The sequence below is a fragment of the Lathamus discolor genome, chromosome 1 (assembly GCF_037157495.1).
Source record: "Lathamus discolor isolate bLatDis1 chromosome 1, bLatDis1.hap1, whole genome shotgun sequence".
Lineage (NCBI taxonomy): Eukaryota > Metazoa > Chordata > Aves > Psittaciformes > Psittacidae > Lathamus > Lathamus discolor.
Window position 1 is genome coordinate 103817712 of NC_088884.1, and position 14172 is coordinate 103831883.

Consider the following 14172-nt stretch of genomic DNA (forward strand, 5'->3'; position numbering starts at 1 on the left):
ACACCTTTTCTGCCCACCGGTAACGTCACCATTTAGGGGAGGTGTCAATATGCTCTTCCAAGCTGTTGCAAACCTGGGCTATGCTGTAACTCACACCACTGCCCGGTCTCCCCAGATCAGGGCTAGGAAGCCGGGCAGAAAGCCCTGGAGAACCACAGCCGGTTCAGGCCCGCATGGGCCCGTGCCAGGAGGACAGGAGGCCTGCACGGCCTGCCAGGCGCCGCCACAGGAAACCCGTGCGGTGGAGCTGCCTGCCAGGCTCCCGGGAGCTGTCCCTCACACATCCCCGCTGCTGCCACAGCTGCAGGGTCACCCCTGCTCCTCTCCACAGCAGCAGCTTCGATACTTGCATTGTCCCAAAAGCCCACTCCCAAAGCATCCAGATCATGTTCTGCTACGCACTCAAACAGGCACATACTTCTCCATGCTGGAGCAGGTCCTTCACTGACTCCAGGAACGACGAGTGCCAAATCAGAAAGCTACAGGAATAAGTATTCCTAAGGAAGCCAAGTGGAAAGGCACTGAGTGCAAGACTCTTGACTGAGGCCCTGCGCTCCATACATGTGCAGCACAGGGACCAAGTTGGTTCTTAGGGTAAGGACTGAAACAACGGTATCTGGCCACAGAACAAATCAAGGTTCAGTCCAAAGGACAGAATGTCAGCTAAAAGCTCATTAGAAAGCTCTGTATTTAAATTTTTCTGAGACACAGAGCATCTAAACAGTTGAAAATAATGAGCTTTCAAAAATGAATGTGCACAAACCATACTCACAGGCACAGGAAGACACAATGTGGTATGAAGTCTGGTGGTCCAGAAGAGCTCGTTAGCCAACACAGCTTACATCCATCACCCCATGCCCATTCCCATGCCAGTAAAAGCTGCCTTATTCACCCATGTCATGGAGTTTACACTAACCTTCGGCCAACACAGTTATCTCACCTCTGTAATGTATTTGTTGCCTGTACCTTTAGCTATGCCAACAAAACATTTCACAGTAAAGAAGGAATTAAAGCTGCAGTGACAGACACAGCAGCCATCAGGAACGCGGTCCTCTCAGTACTGGCAACACTAAGGCAGTCTTTAACAAAACCCATGCAAACCTTCCTGCTCTGCAGCATGGCCAGCCCATGCTGTCTTACCGTTAGCACACGTTATTTTAGCAAAGGTATGAAGGAACAGACCCCTAGACTGACAGCCTGTTCTCAGCAGAACCACAGGCTTACTGGCACCAGGAAAACAACTTTTACTAAAACAGCTTGCTCTGTCGAGGGCTGTGCGGACAGCGAAAAGAGAAGCGCTTCACCAAAGCACTTCTGAACTGCCAGCACGTTCCCAGTCTTCAAAGTAGGAGGATTTTTCCAAAACAGCCAGCTGGAACTCCACTTCACTGTAGGCCATCTCATGAATGCCATCGTAGCACGCCTACGTATTATCCTGAGGCAGCTTTTCCATTCTATTTTAAGGGCAATTAAAAGCTTCATGCTGCCATTCACTATAACTGGGCTCAGAAAGATGGTGCTGAGAATTTATGCCATTCATTACAAGCTTGTTTTGTGCCATTTGTGCTGCATCTTCACATAAGAAGCAATGAGAAGATGCCTCTCTCTACAGTACAGATTCAGACCCTGGAAAATTATGTGATCTAAGAAAACATTCTCTTCTATACTAGCTCAGCTATACCATGACAGTAGCATTTTAAAGTTTTCAAGGGCCTATTACAACTTGGAACCCCACTGAAGAAACAAAACAAACCCAACCCCAACAAACCTACTTGAAAAATCCACTTCCCTGGGAGCATTTCTTCTGCAGGGGGGAGCTTCGGCTGCAGGCCTGTCCCAAGGCAACAGACTCCAGGCTCAGAAAGTCCAGGCAATAAGGAACTGTGACCTAAACATCCCCAGCAGCCCACAAAACATGCCGTGGATCAGCTAGGCATTTTGCTCTGGAGAAAACTGGGCTGTGTTTCTACAAGCAGGGCTGGTAGCAGAGTACGAACAAAACTGACAGGTGTTCACAGGATGTTTTAGCTTTCAGCAGACAGATGAATTCCATCCAACAAGACGCTGTTTCAGACCTTCCTTCACCTTCAGCAGCTGACGGCAATGCAGCATCGCCAATCTGCCTCTATCAACAGGACTTGCAGAACAGATTAGTTATGAACATGGTTTTAGACGTGCTCTGGAAAGCTGTGAAAAGGCATGGAATGAAATCAAGTTGCATCATTCATCATAGCTTCTCGGGAAAAAGCCTCAGCATTACGCCCTTTAGAAGAAACTGTTTTGCTGCATTTACAGCATTTTAAATGTGGATAGGGCCATATTTTATTTCTGCACAGCACCACCTTCTTTTTTTCTACCACAATGAACAGCACAGCCTCTTTTCAAGACTCCTCTGGGTTTAGCTGCAAAGGCGTGGCTTGAGGGGTGGGAACAGAAGGCTTCCCAGACTGCTGCCCATCATTTCCTCTTCCCTGCAGGGCTGACTCGAGAGAAGAGAGCAGGTACGCCAGTACAACACACACATTTCATAGTGCTCTGACTGTGCTACTGGATGCGCAGGATTTAACCACCACTGCTGCATTCGCTTCAGTTCTACTCCCTGACAGCAACTACACCAGACCCTTCTTTTTCGTACTCTTCCCTGCAACCATTTCCCACCTATCCAGCAGACCTGCACACAGGCGCACGCAACCTCCCATTCACACTGCCAGCCCTCCAACCCGATCAAACATAAACCATTTACCACCTCTTCAAACACCACTGCGGGCACCCACAGAAACCTGCTTAGGCTGGGCTGGCTACAGGAGAAAACAACCAAAACAGATACGGACACATCCGCAACGGAGGAGAAAATCCGCTTCCAAGTGTTGTTAACTTGCTGGGGAGAGGTTTGACAGCGAGAATTACGACTTGGAGTTTCCAGCCAGAAGAACCTTTATGCTGAGCTGAGGCAGCGGCACTTCAGCGAGCCAAACGCATCAACGGAATCCAGCCAGGACGCCTCTCCACACACACTGCACCACCAGCAAACTCTGCCCGGCAAGGAGTGAAGGCATCATTACCACACCAGCAGCGACACAAGCTCTTGAACGCCGTACCTCGAGTGGGCAGCCGTCGCCAAGTTTAAAGCTCCCAGCGGCTGGGGCGTGCGCGTATGGGTGTGCAACGTTTGCGTGCTTTTGTAGAGGAAAAGAGGCTCGCATCGCTGTCAGCGTTTTCCACAGCAAGCACAGAACGCACGTGGCTACGCAGATGCAGCGAATGGACAGCTGAGGCTGCTGCTAAAGTTGCAAGTGCCCATACTTGAAATTGCAGGCTAAGAAACTCGGGGAAAATAAAAGCTCTCACACAAATCCTGCTGGGCTCTAGGCCTGGGGCGGGTTGCAGACTCACACGAAAGCAGCAATGCCTGTCCTTTGCTCTGCGTGTTCCTTGGCACAATGATAAAAACAAACTGCTCCTGCAAGTCCTTTCAACCAGTAATTAACCAAGCATTCACCCAACATCCCCTCACCTTCTTTCAGCACAGCTGAGATTCATAACAAGCTCTTTGGGTCTTGTTCCTCAAGCCTCTACCTCATTGCTGTCATTGCCCCAACAACAAAATAAATGCCGCTTGCATTGCAAGATTTGATGATAAATGCTAAGTTCCGGGGGAACAGTTCAAGCCTGACAAATGAGTGTTTCCCTGAGGAAAGCTTTCTGCCAGAATAAATCCCGTCACCTGTAGACGCCTCCCTTGCATCTTTTAACATTAGCAGACTGCAGCTTTTCCCACCTGTGTTTTTAGTCACTGATCAGGGATAAAAGTGTCCCCTTGTTCAGGTCCTTGTCTCTGAAAGATGTGTTGCAAGTGAAGGAAACTGACCCCATTAGGTACGATGCAAACAAAACAAACCGATAACATAAGCTTCTTGTGCCCTGCAGCTTATCTTAAACTCAAAAGGGCACTTCTGAGGTGAAGAGGATTACTTTGGAAGTAATACTTCTGAAAAACCTAACAGGAAAAGCTTCCTAGAGGTGAGCATAATTCCAAACGTATTTAAGCTGTTTATGAGCATGTGAATTTTAGAAGATCCATTCTTATCTACTTATGCACTGAATAAAAGACTCGGAGCTTTCAAGCATAAAGTGACAACGTTTCCATATAAAGGGCAGGTGCTGATACATTGCCCGAACCAGTACTTAGAGAAGGAAGTGTGGCATCTCTTTGCTCTCCATTCAACAATGTCTGCCCTGAGTGTTGCTTCAGTCCTACTCACCTCACACACCCATGGATTTTCAAATCTCTTACCCTGCTCCTCTGTTCACCTTACTCCTCCTGAAGCACCTGAGAGGTTTCCACACGTCCCCAGAGCTTGGGGAAGTCAGTCATCTTCACCTGCTGTGAAATTTCCTTGCTCCGGGCTCTTTTCTGTTACGGTGCTACTTAGGGGGCTGGCTGGGGGGGCACGCGTGGGGGTAATATTATGAAATAAATCTTTGCACCTTGCTGTTTTCAAGGAGCATTAAATAAAACAAACACCAACAAAAAGAAAAACTTAACAGTAGCAATCGGTACCTAGCTTTGGTTGCAAGATTCCAACAAAACCGAACCAGGGACTGTTCAAAGAGGAATACAGCATCCCTTACCTCAAGAAAAAATGCAGTATGGCATTATACTCATAAAGAGATGATAACCCACTCAGTTCCTGGGACAAATCCCAGAAGCTTAAGTATTGTGTAACAATTAAGCAGAGTACCAGTGAAGAAGGGATAGATGCCAAGCGATATTAAAATCATTAAATACATGGCTAGTAAGCTTTCCTAAAATCTATGTGCTGTAAAGTAGAACATCTTGTGTCTTTCTCCACCAGTAGTCGAGGAATAGCCATGCAACCTGTGCTACGCCAAAGCACAGGTTATAAACCATAAACCATAGAATTTTAAGGGCTCCATGTATCTGGAGAAATGGATTCACCTCATCCCCAAACTTCTGCCTCCAAGTACAGTTGGAAGGCAAGCAATATTCAGAAACCCATAAGTGGAAGCATACACAAAAACCAGCTTCACAAGGTGAATGAAGCTGTGTGCTGTAAGTAACGGCAAGTCTGAAGAAGGCTGAGGCAGCAAAATTCTCTGCTGACCCTGAATCAGCAAAGCTCTTTTACACAGCCTTGCTTTATAGCACCTTCTTAAACTTAGCACTTTCCAGAGCCAAAGCTGCCTGCCAGCAGCACATCCGTGCTGGGCAAATCATGAAAAAGCAACTAGATTTCACCGCACAGCATAGCGACGGTGAGGCTAGAGCTGCAGCAGGGCAAAGGGAAGAAACTGAGTAAAACACCGGAAACAATTAAAAAAGAACCCAGCAACTTCAACAACACCACAAGACTGAGTTGGATGCAGCCTGTTATGAAAGAAACTGCTTTGCACATGGTAGGAATCAAACACTTCTGAGAAAAGAAATTAAAACAACCCTTGGTCCTTCAATATTTAAATTGATGAAAACAGATTTCAAGGAGAAATCACCTTCTCCCAGGAACCAGACTGCAGCAGAGGCTGCGCCCCACTAGCTTTTGGCAGCCATCGGGAGCAATTTGCATCACCTTCCTTGCCATTGTTCACTTATCGCTCTGAATGCCATAAAATGTTCCATAACCACATGAACCAGCATTGCTTTTCTCAATCCAAATGCGTGCAGAAATCCAAGCGAGTGCAGAAATCCTTACTTTAAGGGCTGGGTGGCTTCACACAGATCCCTGGGATGGCAACATTGCCCCCTGCTGTGCTGAGACTCTGGAAAGGACACGATGTGAAGCAGTGGGGCTGCTGCATTAAGGATCAAGGCAAGGTACGTTGTAAGCAAACACCTCACCCCCCTGTGATGAGTAGTTTCCATGGGACAAGGGGCTGCTCTCATCAGTGAGAATCACAGAATCATTCAGGTTGGAAAAGGAGATGGAGATCATGCAGCCCATCCATTAGCTAGCACTACCACGTCCACCACTGAAAGGTGGCCCTAAGCGCTACATCTACACGAGGGTCACGTTGATCTCCAGTGTTAAACACTGTCTGTTTTGCAACAGATTCTGGTTTACCAAAGAATCGATACCTTTCGTAAAGACAGAATGTTAGATCTGAAACTCCTCCTCTCGCACTCAGTCAATATGATGCTTGCATTGATGGGGGGGATTATTGTTTTCAGACCTCTCAGAACTTGTCACAGCACCTGGGAAGCCACCAATACATCAAATTATCCATACCTACTGCTGCTGCGCATGTCCATGATGACACCTTCAGGTGAGTCACGTCAATACTAACGGAGTATCTTCAACTGGAAGAGGAAAAAAAGAGATTGAACATCTTTTTCACAAAAGAACACCACGTTGTACTCAGTAGATGTCACTCAAGCTTTGCTTCAACAGTCACAAAGGGCAAGCCAGGAACGTCCTTCCTCAGAGTCAGCAGAGAGAGAAAAGAGAAAGCCAAAGGAGCAAACACGAAAAATCTTTGCTTTCCAAAGCAGCGACTCATTACAGGACAGGGATGTCCAGAATGCCTGTTACAGCAAACAAAACATAAACCCCACCTGTTTATTTCCTTTGTCTGTGTGTGTCTCTGCACACAGTCTCCACAGTTATTTTTCACTGCAAAGGTACACAGAGGTACACAACCCTCACCCCTCGGCACTCTCCCGCAGCTATTTCAGAGTTGTGTGAATCCCCCAGTTCTCCCTAGCAGTCTAAATCGTCTTTCAGCTACGTTCAGGATGACGGTGTGAAATACTACACAACAGGAAGGTTAGATGTAAGCTAAAGGACGGATTTCTTACCCAAGACAACAACTCGTTTGGATTTCTGAGGTTCACTGCTTTGACACATTTCTGCACAATCCTCAATATTGACAGGCTGAGGCACAATCTCTGCATCAAACACACCTACACTTCAAGACACTGACTTCTGGAAAAGCTTGTAAATGCTGGGAATGCTCCCGTAAGCACTCCTGCTGGTTTCAGAGAGACCTGTTAGAGCCACAAGCACTCATCACTATATTGTAATGAGCGTTTGCAGAGACTGCCCTTAGCTGTTTAGGAACAACAAAATACAGTCAGTGTTCACCTGCCTGGAACAGCAAGGCAGCAGGAGCCCCCACGTGAAAACTGACTCTCACGGCAGGTTTCCCAAAGGACTAGCAGGGACCTAAGCCAGCATCTGTGCCAGTCTCTGCTGAGCCCTTCATCATTCCAGCCACGGAGCTACACGGCACCTGCATGAATACCTGCCTAAAGCAAGGAGTCTGGGTCAAGATCTCCAGGGAGCTACGCACAGAGCCTGGGCTGTCCCACTGCCATTGCAGCATGAACGGGAGAACCCAGATAGCCATTTTCCCCTTCCCCCAGCAGTGACGCTGCATTCCAGGTCGGCTCTTAAAGAGAACTACAGGCTTGGCCAAGAGGAAGACAAGCCAGGCTATAGGCTCCGGTACAGTTAGTTCAACTTTAAATATGCCATCAGGGCACTCCCTTCAGAGAAGCAGATAGCCCTCTGATGAATGGAAACAGCTGTGGAAAGGGGAAGGAGTGAAGAGAGAAAACAAGCATTAAAAATACAGCTACGGATTAAAAGGTAACTCCAAATACAAATCCAAAGCAGCAGTGTTCAGGAAGCAAGGAGAAAACAAGGGGAAGGATGTTGCATCAACTACTGCAAGAGAGTGACCCCCTCACATCACTGTAACAGCAGAAGAAAAGAAACAAGCCTGGAAACACAAAGACATGGAGAGCAAGCCTAGATTAAAGTGCAAGAACGCCTGAGTAGAAGCTACAAATCTCCAACAGGAAGAAATACGACTGAAAACGTTTCTGTTTCAGTTTGTGGCATTCATTTGCAGCATCTCACACTCCTGAGTGAGCAAAATGATTTATGGCTGCGGAGGAGGCCACAGCAGCTTGATGTGAAACCTTGTGAAGCCACCCAGAGCGACTGATACTAGACAGGAGCACAGATGCCAGTTCTAAACTCCTTGGTACTCGGGTGACAAAAGCAAAACACAAAAAACACAAACCCAAACCCACACTAACCCCCACCCACCCCCCAAAAAAAGAAAAAAAAAACCCCACAAAACAAACAAAAAACCCCCAAGAACCCCACAAAAGAAGAAGGGGAGGGTTGTGAGGCCTCACTTGCAGCACTGTGCACAGTTCCGGTGTCCTCAGCGTAAGAAGGACATGGAGCTGTTGGAGCAAGTGCAGAGGAGGCCACAACAGATGAAGACAGGCTGAGAGGGTGGGGGCCGTTCAGCCTGTAGAAGAGGAGGGTGCGTGGAGACCTCATAGCAGCCCTTGCAGCTTCTGCGGGCTTTGCTGAGGAACCCCCTTAGGCTGTGAGTGCCGTGTTAAATCATCTCCGTCAAATACACGCTGTTAATCTAAAAACCAATAAACGAGCACATCTCTGGTGCCGTGCAAATTATCAGTTCCGCAAATTGCTCATTTGCTGACCAAGAGGATTTGCTCACCCCTACGCTGAAAACTGCTCACCGGGTGGTTGGTTGGTGAGAGCTGATCCCTGCAACCCAATTTCTGAGATTCCCTGCCGGTTCCACAGTCTTCTGTGATGCTTGGTTGAAGATTTTCTGTGGAAAGGGCGAATCCTGTGTCAGGTTCCTTGTGAAGAAAGCTTTCAGCCACGATGGTCTGATCCCCTACAACGCTCTTGGGAGATCGACTGGTCTCCAGGGGGAGGCTCTGCGCACATAAATACTGGAATGCTGTTACGTCACAAAGGTACCGTATCACAAGTCATAGACATTGACAAGAATTCTAGATCTTTCCCTCCATCACCAAAGCAAGCTTCCAGCCTGTTCCATGGGAGATCAGTGTAACCTGCTGTCACACCACTTGAAACACTGATCGATGGCAGGGAACCGAGTCCCACTCCCACCTTGCCTGAGCAAAGGCACCACCAAGTTCCTCCTGTTTAAGCCTGGAACTAAAACTCCCACCAGATGCTCACATGGGCGTACATTTTAGATACAGCATCTGTAACAGCAGCCTGTCTGGTGGGTATTACAACAGGCTTCAGGATCCTCTACGGTTTACAGACTACACTGGAAAACCACATCCTTGGGTAGCAAACATCTTGGGCGCAGTGTCTGATGCAGAAAGGACCTGAATAATGCACGAATTGTATCACAATAGTGCATAGAGACATGCAGAAATAATTCTTCCAAGGCACAGTTACACTGCCCAACATAAAACCAAATAATGGGAAAAGCCCCAAACAAGAACTGTTAAGGCCATTGCAAAGAGCTCACCTCACACAACCCACGAGAAGCAGAGCTACCATGGGGCATGGAAGCCTGTGGGATTCCCTGAGGGAATGGCGTTTCCCTATCAGCGAGTGCTCAGAGCCAAGCTCTGGTGGCTGCCGGCGGCTGACTCCGGCACAGTCTTCCCTGAATCCATTTCAGGAGAAGAGGCTGATGCCTTCAATCATGACCCTCCTGCCACTCTAAGCACCTAGATTTGCACGCATTCTTGATCTTAAAGGAAGGGGCAGGGGGTGACAAAGAGGAGAGCAATTGAAACGGAGACTTCTTGTTCATAACTTCATACTTAAACCTCATTCAGAAGGGAAACGCTGAGACCGTTCAGAGAGAAAAGGCAAACTGCATGAAAACGCTTGCAACAACTCGTAACCAATGGGCTACTTCGTTCATTGTTTATTTCCCCACATGAATGAATGGACCGTCTGAGAAACTCCATCACACTCAGGGCAGAAAACATCATTTACAAGAGGGGCGTATGTCCCCAAAAGAAGTTGAAGATGTACAGATTTGTAATGGGAACCAAGAGGGAAGGGAGAGGACAAAACAAAAGCAAGGACGTCGCAGTCAGACTTTGACCTTAATTTACAGAGGAGCTCTCTGTGGGGCTTTCAACTGTTAAACAAATGGCATCTTAAAAATAGAACATTTGACAATTTCAACACATGCATTACTTCTCCTAAATAAATAGGGCATGGAAATGATTTTGCTGTGCTACCATAGCTGCCTCCTTTCCTTACGGGACTTCACCATCACTTGGTTTCCCTTGGATTCATAATTTTGTTCCTCAATAGCAAATGTGATTTCTTCCACTATTATGTGTTTTGGTTTTATTCATTCATTCATTCCTCCGTACGCACTTGTTAAGACCTGATACAGGCCCAAGTGGAAATGATGAGCATCTTGCCTAACCCTTCACAGGCCTCTGACCTGGCTCGAGGCTTTTAAAACATTAACTCTTATTGAAGCAGTCTCCCCCATGACTGGCAAAAAAGCACAGCTTCCTATATGGCTTGGTACTGATGCTTCCTCAGCTTGCTTTTGAAAGGAAAGCCCCCAGGTACCACCCTGCATACCTGTGACACAAACTGCCCGTGATCCCATTTCCTCCAGTTCCAGCAGAGTTTGCCCCGGGAGTGGGAGCAGTCCTTGCACTGGCACACGGTAGCAGAGCACATGTGCCCTTTCCCAGTTGTAAAGAGGCAAATGCCGGTACATCTGCCTTCACCAGGTGTCTTCTTACCAACTCTGCTCACACAATGCACTTGCATGAGCTTTCCAGGGCAACGGATGATCACCATGTGGGCAGCAAAGTGCCTAAAGGGCCGGCAAGGACAGGACCTGGTGCACCCACAGCTTGCAGCGGGCGGTTCCCCTGGGGTGGGCAAGTGGCTCTGCAATGGGAGCACGCTCTGGCAGCAGGGAGTGAGAGGGCTGTATGCAACATTACAGTCCCGAGGGGACCTGCGTCCCTGCTTCACCTTACACTTACCCATAACTGACACTCTGCTAAGGTGCTTGCAGACTCCCACAGTGGTTTTCAGATTCAATAAAGCCTTCTCCCTTCCTTCCTCCTCCTCAGCTGCCTAGCCTAAAAATTGCTAAATTGCTTTGAAGACAACGTCAGAAGGCGGCATCGACCCACTAGTATGGAATCGAGCTCCAAAGTGCATGTCAAGCCTTCAGGCTGGCTGGCCATCCCATGCTTCCTGAGAGTGTGAGGTGTCCCTGCCCATGGCAGGGGGGTTGGAACCAGATAATCCTGAGGTCCTTTCCACCCCTAACTATTCTATGATTCTATGATTCTAACAAAACAGTGAAAGCTGAGCCCCACTCTGTCCCTGGCTCACCCAGAGCAGTCCAGGGAGAAGGAGCGCAAGTGAAGTTTGATGGGTAAAAGAGCGAGGGGGGGACATAGACCTTCCTTCCACTGGTTAGGACAGCTTATCCCTGAAATGCACTAAGGCTTTCAATAAAGTGAACATACAAGGACAGCCCCTTGAAGGTACAGGAAGGCCCAGCCAGGATCCTGGCAGTCCCGCACTGCCAGGGTAGGCGAGAGGACTCCAGGCTTCCTGGTGGCAGAGGCCATTTCTACAGACACGACTTTTGGAAACGCAGACCTTTTGTTCTCCACTTTCGTGACCATCCAGACTACTAGCAGGTAGTTTACACAATACTGCTGCACACACGCAGACCTGTTCCTCCATCCTGAAATCGTGTGGAAAACGGAGCTCATCCTTTCCTGTAAGAACAGTTATTTTAGGACACCATTCTCTTCACCACTCCACAGGTCTGTCTGAGACAGGGCAGGGGATGCAAGAGGGGACCAGAGGGCTAAGGCACACTGTGAGATACGAGGAGAGCTGGATGCTGCTGTCACACAACAGGAAATCTCTGGGTAGAGAATGGTGTCCCCTTTCTGAACACACAAGTGCCGCAGATGCTGCCCTCAGAGTTACTGTCACCTGCACAATCACAGCTTCAAAATGCAGCCCCCAGCAAGGAAAAAATGCTTGCAAACTGCTCATTATTCCTTGGGTGTTCCCTTGACAAATTCCTAAGTTGGTACCAATTCCTGCTTTTAGATATTCACTGACACCAACAACACTTACAGGCAGATACCCAAACACAAGATTTGTCTTACGTTCCACATTCAACCACTCAGCCCCTCTTTAGAGAGAAGCCATTCCTCCCCATGTAAGCTCTCAGACCCAGAACAGTGTCCAAACAATCACAGTGACCCAGTACAAGCCAAGTACCCCTCCTGTCAAAATGGCAAAAAGCAACAGGACAAGGAGTCCTCAGTGTCAGTGATCTCCCTTCACCACAGCAGAGGCAGAGCTGTTTCCAACCACACTTGGTCATTTTGCCACCCCAGCTGTGTTTGGCTGACAAGGTTTAAACCAAACAAGACCCTAAGGAACACAGCTCAAGTGCTAAGAGCATGTGTGCGTGGCAAGGAGGAAGACAGCGGCGATGACTTGAGCGAACTCGCAGCACTGAAGGCAGTGGCTCTCCCCCACTTCTCAGGACAGCGGGTGGCTGACAAATGCAAAAGGGTGAGGTCGGAAACAGGCAAGGCAGTAATTTCTGTGGCTTTTATTATAACATAACGCTGCCTGGCGCTGATGAGGTTGTTCCTTGCCAATGCAGAGGTAAAGACACCAAAGGCTGCACCTGTGCTCGCAATAACCTTTCTCTCAGATGTCTTCTGGGCAAACAGCTGTTGCAACCCGGGAGATGTTGCATAATAACCTCGGGAGGAAGATTTCCTTCTTGACGGCACTTCCTCCTGTATAATTCTTGTTCTGCTGGTTATTCATCATATTCATCATGTTTGTAGACCATCAATACCTTGAGCCGTTCAGACAATTCATAGCACTTTGTCGTTTTAAAGGAAGGTGTCATCAATGCTGTGGCCTTCCTCCTAAAAACAGTTGAAAGATTTTCCATTATACCCAGATCGATCCCACGATGATTCCTTTTCCTCTGCAAGTGCTTTCTAGATGAGAATTCAACAGTTCAACACCTGAACTATCTAAGAATGCTATAAAGAGAGGCTGAGACTTTGAAAGTGCAAACAAACAAAAAAATCCCAAGGGGAAGAAAACAAGAAGAAATAATAACAATAGAAATCAGAATAAGAACGATAGTAAGAAAAACAAGTTCCAGGTACTTAAGAAGAAAAAGTTGTCCCAGGTACCTACAACGCTGGTCCAGGTATCTACGACGCTGTTCCAGGTTCCTACAAAGCTGTTCCAGGTATCTACGATGCTGTTCCAGGTACCTAAGATGTTCTTCCAGGTACCTAAGAAATTGTTCGAGGTACCAAAGAAGTTGTTCCTGGTTCCAAAGAAGTTGTTCTTGGTTGCAAAGAAGTTGTTCGAGGTACCTAAGAAGTTGTTTGATGTACCTAAGAAGTTGTTTGAGGTACCTAAGAAGTTGTTTGAGGTACCTAAGAAGTTGTTGCAGGTACCTAAGAAGTTGTTCCAGCTGCTTAAGAAGTTGTTCCACTTACCAAACAAGTTGTTGCAGGTACCTAAGAAGCTGTTTCAGGTACCTAAGAAGTTCTGCCAGGTACCTAAGAAGTTGTTGCAGGCACCTAAGAAGTTGTTGCAGGTACCTGAGTAGTTGTTCCAGGTGCTTAAGAAGTTGTTCCAGGTGCTTAAGAAGTTGGTCCAGATGCTTTAGAAGTTGTTCCACGTACCAAAGAAGTTGTTGCAGGTACAGAAGAAGTTCTTCCAGGCACCTAACAAGTTGTTGCAGGAACCTAACAAATTGTTGCAGGTACCTAAGAAGCTGTTGCAGGTACCTAAGAAGTTGTTCAAGGGGCTTAAGAAGTTGTTCCACGTACCAAAGAAGTTGTTGCAGGTACACAAGAAGCTGTTCCAGGTACCTAAGAAGTCCTTCCAGATACCTAAGAAGTTCTTGCAGGCACTTAAGAAGTTGTTGCAGGAACCTAAGAAGTTGTTCTAGGGGCTTAAGAAGTTGTTCCATGTACCAAATAAGTTGTTCCAGGTACCAAAAATGCTGTTTCGGGTACCTAAGAAGTTGTTGCAGGTATCTAAGAAGATGTTGCAGGTACCAAAGAAGTTCTTTCAGGCACCTAAGAAGTTGTTGCTGATTCCAAAGAACTTGTTGCAGGTACCTAAGAAGTTGTTACAGGTACCTAAGAAGATCCAGGGGCTTAAGAAGTTGTTCCACGTACCAAAGTAGTTGTTCAAGGTATCTAAGAAGCTGTTCGAGGTAGCTAAGTAGTTCTTCCAAGTACCTAAGAAGAAGTTGTTTCAGGTACTTAACAAGAAGAAGTTGTTCCACCTACTTAAGAAGAAGAACCAACTTAACTAACTTGAGCACCAG